The sequence below is a fragment of the Apaloderma vittatum genome, unplaced genomic scaffold (assembly GCF_000703405.1).
Source record: "Apaloderma vittatum isolate BGI_N311 unplaced genomic scaffold, ASM70340v1 scaffold11400, whole genome shotgun sequence".
NCBI classification, from domain to species: domain Eukaryota; kingdom Metazoa; phylum Chordata; class Aves; order Trogoniformes; family Trogonidae; genus Apaloderma; species Apaloderma vittatum.
Window position 1 is genome coordinate 32,783 of NW_009692902.1, and position 8,106 is coordinate 40,888.

Sequence of the window (8,106 nt, forward strand, 5' to 3'; positions counted from 1 at the left end):
AATCCTGCAATAAAACTCAGGCTAGAAATACAGTGTAAATGTTTAGCAATGGAGTTAGTAATTGCAGCAATTAGTTTAAAGGCTGGGATGAATTCTCCATCACGGGACATCTTTTAAAAGTCTTTCTAGTTCAGCCTCAGCTTGGGCACCACCAGAGAAGTCCCAACTGCCTACGACCATTTGAAAGGTCAGTCACGAGGATCGTAATAGCACGCTCTAGCCATAAAATACAAGAAACAACATCACTCAGCACAGAAAATAAAACCCAGTGGAATTTGTTCTGTGGCTCAGGAAATCCTCCAACAGCTCAAATACAATATGAGAACTCCACAGCTCACCTCGGTAAAATGACTGCTCCTGGATTTTGTCCCAGGATCCTAAGTTAAGGCTCGATCTAACTCGAGCTGAAAAGTGAGTTAGATACCTCTACCTTAAAGCAAACGTTAGAAACATCGCTGTGATTAGGAACGAATCACACAGATACACTTGTCATTGAAACACAAACTAATTTCTGACAAGTTTTATCAGGTTTTGCTACACGTTTTCACACCAAAGGAGCCACAGAGCAGTCATTGCCAAAAATGACCTTCACTCACCTTTTCAAGTCTGAGCACGTAAGAGTTTACTGTGTGCACAGAACTTCTTACTCTGCTACATGCAGGAAATAAATTTATATTGTTACAGCCAAAGTATTTGCAGGATGAATGGAATGAGGAACCCAAAGCCGCAAATCCAGAGCAAGATAAAAAGTTACTCGCAGTACACCTGACACATCATCAGCCTTCAAACAGGCTTCCCTTCCACACTTCTTGCTTTAGGGGTTCTTACTAGTGCAAATGCAAAATCATTCATTATCTTCTCAACATCATCACTTCTGAAGGGAATAAAAACACAAATAACTTTGCCACACCTACTAAGAATGTATTTTTAATTTTTTATTAGAAGTCCAGCGTACTTCAGGTATTTATCAGCTCTGTTAGCCAGGGATTCAGCTGACAAGATGACCAATGCCTCTGTTTGTTCCTGCACACTGAAAAGCACAACAGAAAATTCACAGGCACCTCATCGTTAACCTGTGACTCCTCAAAACGCAATCGTTGCACTGTAATAAAACAGTTTATTCTCAAAGCTTCTATCTGCAGATGTCAAACCATTTTTAAAAAGTGCAGGACCTTATCCTGGAGAGAGGCACAGAGGTGAGTGATTGGAGAAGGTATTCAAGAGGAAACCTGAGACCAGAGCCCAAGCCGGGCCTGAGCTTAGCCCAGAGCCCTGCTGTACCTTCTGCTCACAATCAGCATTATCAAACTGCATTTCCCACCTGTTTTCAAGCACACAGCAAAATGCTTTTAACTGTTTCACCTGGGCCTGATGTCTCCCTATTTTAGCCTGACAGTCTTTGCTTTTATGAGTTCCTGCCCACTGTTGTGTCACCCCTGATGCTGGCTCGGACCTGTGTGTGTCCTTGGCTCTGTATCTACATTTCAGCTGCAGGATTTACTGCTCCACCAAAATGTCAGAGGTGGCAAAATTATCAGGGCATCTTTTCATCCTGAGCGCTACGTATATCAGCCACTTACGCGACCACAGCATCACAAAACGTCTTGAAAACGGTCACGGCGCCCTCAAAGCCACGGGAGCACTGCAGCAAACGCCCACCCCAGAGCTAAGGGGCTAGAAAAGCCTTCGTTTTCACAGAATTGCCCTTAGTGATTAATTGATGGGATTTCCAGTGTTCTCATAGCACAAACAGACCACATGATGCCCACAAACAGCTCTGCTGCTTCGTGCTGGGTAGGAGTCGCCACCCCAAACAACCGCACTGGCACGGGAACGCTGCCTTGCTCGTGCCTCTCTCTGGGCCAACATCTCTAGGAGCCACTTACAAACAACAGCTGGGAAATACAGTCCCTTCTCCCCAGAGCTGCTTTTATTCCAGAAAATAAACCATTGCTGCCTGCAGAATAATTCAGCCAGTTCCACTCCTGCTGCCCAGCCCTCTGCCACAGCTGGAACTTGATTGAACTGAAGCAACTGGTTTCTACAAAGCTGTGAGGCACAGGTAAAACTTTGGAGGTAAAAAGACGCGGCAGGAAAAGGCTCAGCCCTTAGTGCCTACAGGAGATTTCTCCTCCGCCACTTAAACTCTTGGTTCATTTGTTTCTCCATTCGACAACGGGTCCCCAGAAGAGCCACCAGTCACCCTGAGCAATGGGTGTGCTCGGTCTGCAGTTGTGCAGGCAATGCACTCGATCGTCACGTGCTGCGCAGAGCACGGGCAGTTCCACATCCCTCTTTGGTCACTCAGCCCTTGGGATTCCCCAGTCACATTTTCTAAGTACGGGCTATAATGGTGCTTTTCTAGGAATGGTGCTCTTCAGCTCCAGGCTGCAGGAAGAAATGAACATCTCCCTGCATCTGATGCTAGAGAAGAAATAAAATGTTGACTCTGGGCAGAGGCACACAACGAGATCTTCTGTGATTCCTTTATAGGTTTTTTTGTCCTTTTCCAAGAAGGAGAAGGCAACTGTAAGGATGGGCTTGCTGAAAAAACTTCTGCATAAAGCAAAAAGTCACGTCTAAGGATCAGGGCTGAGCTCTTGGTGCACCACAGGTCAAAGCTTGGCTGCCAAGCAAGCCACAAGTATCATGATAAATTACAGTTTCCTAAAAGCTTGTAGCCACTCCTCAAGCCTTCAGCATTACGCAGGAGGCTCAGGCAATTAATCTCACCTTCCTCACGCAGAGGATGGGGGCAAAGACTTGGCAGAAGATGGACAGGGCTGGTCTCTACCTCCTGCTGGGGCAGATGTGGCTCCGCAACCTCTCTTTTTCTCAAACTAACAGAAATACCCACCGCGTTACCCACTGCCACAAAGGGAAGATTTGGGGATCTCGCACACCAGAGGTCAAACGAACTGGAGGATCTGTGTTTACATTAGGATCTCTCTAAAGGCTGTTGGGTTTTATCCTGAATTCCCACAGCTGCCAGTGGAAAAGCCCCTCTTCCTTATCACGGATTTTGTTTTACATCACAAATAAGTTAGCACAGTTTCTCTCCTGAAAGAGCTCATACTCATGCCAAAGCCGACCATTTCACATTTGTCCACGAGGTGCAATTAAGACCTTAACTACAAATTGAAGAAGATAAAAAAGGTGACCTTTAATGAAAAGTTAAAATTCACAGGGAATTTTATACGTTGCCTTATGTCATGGGAACAAAAACATCCTAGATGGCATTTTGTAAAAAGCAGCATCCTTAATTAAAGAACAAATGATACTGTTAGCTGCTCATCAGAACAACACAGCCTAAATTATACAAAAATGAGATTATGAAATTAATTCACTGACATTATTCCACTAGTGTCGAAGACCTGTAGTTTCTCCCTGACCCCTGGGGAAGACAAGCTCAATCTTTCCCGGCAGAAGCTGCAAAGCATCTCCCTAAAGTAGAAATTGTGGTGAATAACCCAGGTCAACCCCGTGCAAGATACTCCTGACTGCAGAAGCCCCGAGCTGTTTGTGTACAAGAGATCTTGCAGCTGGATGCGAACAGCCCTCCCAGCATTACAAGGAGCCAATTTTCAGGTCATTTATCGTGACAGGCAAGAAATGCGATGGCTCCTGTACATTAGGCCAAGACGGTTCATAACTCTAAACAGTGTCCTCACGCCCAAACAAAGTCCACCTGGGTCTAGCTTTACTAATAGTTTTATACTGTGATGCCAAAGAATAAAATCAGTCTCTGGGAAGGCAGGGGGGTCAGAGTACTCATTTAAAAGCTGGTGCAGAGTACAAGTGGGAGGGGGACTATGCCTCATCATAACTCACTGAAAGTAATAGCAGTGCCAATAAAAACTGCCGTATTTAAGTCACAGCCAACAGATGTTCAGAAACCCCATCAGGAGACACATCCAGCTCTGCTAACTCTAAACCCAAAAGACTACGAGAGCACGCCATGGTTTTGGTACAAAGCAAGGTGACTCAGTGCAAGTATGAAGGAAGAATATGTCACAGCTTCCAGCCTTGCTTCGATTTTCTACATTGATTTTGCCTATAACGCAATTAGTCATTCATCAGGTTATTCTGCGTGGCGGTTCCACCCTGTCAGACATTCCCCTTAGGGCTTGTCCTCACAGCAAACGTCATTAAATTCGCAGTTTACCTTAGTGCCCGCTGTGCTCCCCATCCAGACAAACCCTCACATCATATTGCTTCAGCTAACACGAACTGCTGGTCAGAGGATCATTTTCCTCTTCTTTCTTAACCTGTTTTTATTTATACTCTGCAGATTTCCTGCCTTTAACAGCTGTTCTTATGAGGACTCAGCTTCCACCTTTTCATGTAAATCCACAAAACCAGCACTGCTACCTCAGCTCTCCTCCTTCCATACTAAGCTGCTTTATTGAGCCTCAGGGATTTAAGCCCTTTGCAGATAATGACACTACCCAAACTCAAAATTTGGGCTGCGAGGATCTAATCGATGTTGTTGATGGACCATCTGCATTTTAAGAATTATAGCGGTGTCTTAAGGAGTGGAGGAAAGACGAGGGCATTTTGGTCTTGTTTCATAGCAAAAGTTTCACATGTCCCAAACCATAAAGGTTATAGTATGCAAAAAGGAGATTATCTGAAATTCCTCTATATCTTAGGAAACTGCTAAGGATTCAAAGAGCCCTGACTTTCTGACTTTGGCTCTTTTTGGTGTACTGCAGATGTAGATTTTTTTTATTTTTTTTTATACCTAGTACCTCACAGAGGCATGGATTAAGATCTAGCATGAGCTGACTGTACTTTAAGCATCGGGGGGGAAAAATAAAAATAAAATTCACCATTGCTCTTTCCATAGGGCAACGCCGCACCTTGCTCAGGTTGTTCATGTGAATACAGAACAACTGCAGTTCCACAAATTCTTTTTGTGATTTTTTCTACAGTCAAACACACATGTACACATGTAAACATGTGTTCCCTGGCAACTGAATTTTGCTACTGTAGGAAGCAATACCCATCTTGAGTAAAAGTACAGTCTTGGATTCCAGTTTTCAGAAGTTTTTCCTTCCTTGCCTTCACAAAATGGGATTTTTTCCTTGTGATGCTGCTTTTGTGGGACAGCCACCCAACTCCAGAGTGCCACCTCACCTTCTCAAGCCTGGTGTGAGCCGTGGGATTTGGGATAGGACAGAGCTCAGCCCCTCCCCTCTGTGTCTGAACCCCACAAATTTCATCGCAGCAAAAACATGCAAGGACAACGCAGAGAAACAAAGAAACAGGGATTCAGCCCTCCCAGGAGAGGCTTGGTTTGTTCAGTTACTTCTGATTTTATAAGGAGATAAAGGCCTTCCACATTTTGTATCGCTGTGCCCACATTCAATAACTCAGCAGCCAGCAAGCCAACTGCATTCATCTTCTGCCAGACAGGACATGCATCAAACTGGCAGAGACTGAAAATGGTTAACTGGTGGGAAATTTTCCCCATCCCTCACAAGATTTGGGCGCACACAGGTATTGTCTCCTGCACAGCAACGATGCAAATTGATGGACATGTCATCCCTTTTTCTACAAATCATTTACGGTGTTCTCAAGGAAAGGACAGATCACTTCCTCGCTTGCTCTTACCAACAGGTAGCAAACACATTAACAGCCAGAGTAATGCAATACCTAATAAGAGGATTAAGTAGAGAGGGTTTCTATTTAATATTCTATTAGCAATAGCAGATACCTTCCCTGCCCATTCTAACTCCTTCACAGGATACTATGTCCACGCTCGTAAGGGAAACTTGCTGAAATCTGATCAGTCAATAAATCTCTTCTTGTCTTTTAATGACCCCAAGAGCTGTTTCCACATGCTCATGTAATCTTACCAACAATTTACCCTCATAAATTAATAATTACCTTTAGGGCCTCTCAAAACTGATTTTGCTCCTTTGCAACAATTCTAATTGTAAATCAGGACGCGGAGCAGGATTAAGCCTCGCCAAACAGAGCACGGCAGCGCATAGCAAATAACCTAGGGACACAACAAGACTCATTCTGTGCACAAAAAACCCCTCTGACACCTACAAATGGTGGCAAAAAAAATCTTCTCAAAGGAAAAAGGATGATCCCAAGTCAGGACACTAGTTTTGGAGTGCTTTTGAGTCTTTGTTGCTAAATCTTGCATATGGCATTTGCCATTACCTTCCCTTCTGCATTTCCCTTTTCTGTCTGCTGTAAATGGGGAGGACAGCACTTTTTTAAAGCACACAAGGACTTAATCAATAAGAATATATTAAAGATTCATATATGAAGTGCATTAAAGCATCCATGCTATGCTAATGTCTCCCATTTAAATACTATAAAGAGCTCAGTGGGCTCTTGGCTGAATCATTAAGTGAATGACAGGCAAATCAGAAACGTCCAAGAACAAAGCAGAATTACATTCTGCTATGAAACACTGGCCAACTCCTATAAAAATCAATGGGACCGCATAGTAGCAAATTGCTGGGGAGATGAGCTTTATTTCATGGCTCATAAGTGCAAACGAATCTCTAACAACCTGTCAGGCCCGACAGCTTTGCCTCTGGAAACAACTGGCTTCTCAGGTGCTGCTGTGGCCTCCATCCTTCAGACCTGCTCCTCCGGGCAGCAGCTCCTCTCCCAGCCCCTGCAGCCCCATCCCCGAAATCCTGCAAGAAGGCAGAAAACCTCTTGAGCCTCACGGGCCTGACCCCACCGAAAGCTGCAGCAAGGAAGACGCTGGAGCGAGCGCAGCCGAGCTGTGCCAACGCCTCTTTAAACTGTGGGGTTTATTTTTACGTGTGTTCTGCTCTCTGCCTGAAGACCTTACGCTTCAAGCAAACAAGCTACTCACTAACAGTGTTATCGCTCCACTTTAAAGGAGGAGGCACTGAGAGGGAAAGCAACCTGCCTGAAAACAAACAGAAAAACCCTACGACAAGGTTACAAATTGAAGTAGGAGCAGGGCTCCCACGTGCCTTGAAATTCGTCTCCCGGACTTAACCAAAGCAGAAGGACGCAGTGCTAGGTAGCTGCTTTTATCTTCATAAAATTGTTAATGTACGGCAGCCATCAAATAAAACTGGCAGCAGCTGTGGTGCTACCAAACGCATCGTGAGAGGAAAAACGCGTATTTCAGAGATGTGGACGTCGGTGACTGCGCTGTGCTCGCTGAACTGATAGGGTGGCTGAATTTGAGGAAAATATATATTAATATGCAAGACATCCTGCAAGCACGAGTAGCTTTGCTGCTCCCTTAGCTTGCTGGCAGAACATTTACCTCCGCTTGTATGCCAGAAACCTAGCGCATGCCAATAAATTATCTCTTTTTGGATTACCATACAAATAACTTGTTTTGATGCTGTCTGTTCACTTGGGGAGCATCGTGCCATTCTCCAGATTCAACAATAAAAGCCAACAGGGGATCTATACAAATCAGCACTTTGTGGCCATATCTAGAGATAAACGTCTAAGGGAACAATAGATAAAATCAAATAAATTACATAAATCCCCAAGGTTCTGGGAAAAAAACAAACTCAGATTTAACCACTGCCCCGTAGTTCTTCAAACAAGGACATTAAACCAGGCCTTCTATTTGACAGTGAAAAGCATTAACACCTGAAAACTTGAGAAGACAAATCAGCCTAAAACCAGAGTGTATCTTCTCTCAAGCCAAGTTCTTCCCCGTATGCTCTCCCCAGATACCGCACTTACCTTCAGCTCCCCGCTTCAAGCTGCCAACCTCCTTATAGAACCCACATCAGTCAGGCCCTTCCATCTCCCTCTTCCTAATCTCCCAACTATTTTCCTTTTCCATAGTGTTTTTTTTTCTTTTTTCTCTGACAATGATTTCTTATTACCCTCCAGAAGGCATTTGAATCAGTTTTCCCAACTCATACAGCACAATAAATTATCAGGAATTAAATTAGCTCTCAAAGGGCTAATAGACTTGTTCCTTCAAGGGCTAAATTGGTTTTTCTCATATTTTATCTGCAAGGAGGAAGGTTTGAAAATGTACTCTTCCAACAGGTTTTGTTCCTCATTAAGTATACTGAAGCCTATCTTCAGCAGCCACTCAAGGGATGAAGAAAAGTCAGCTGCTCAGCACAG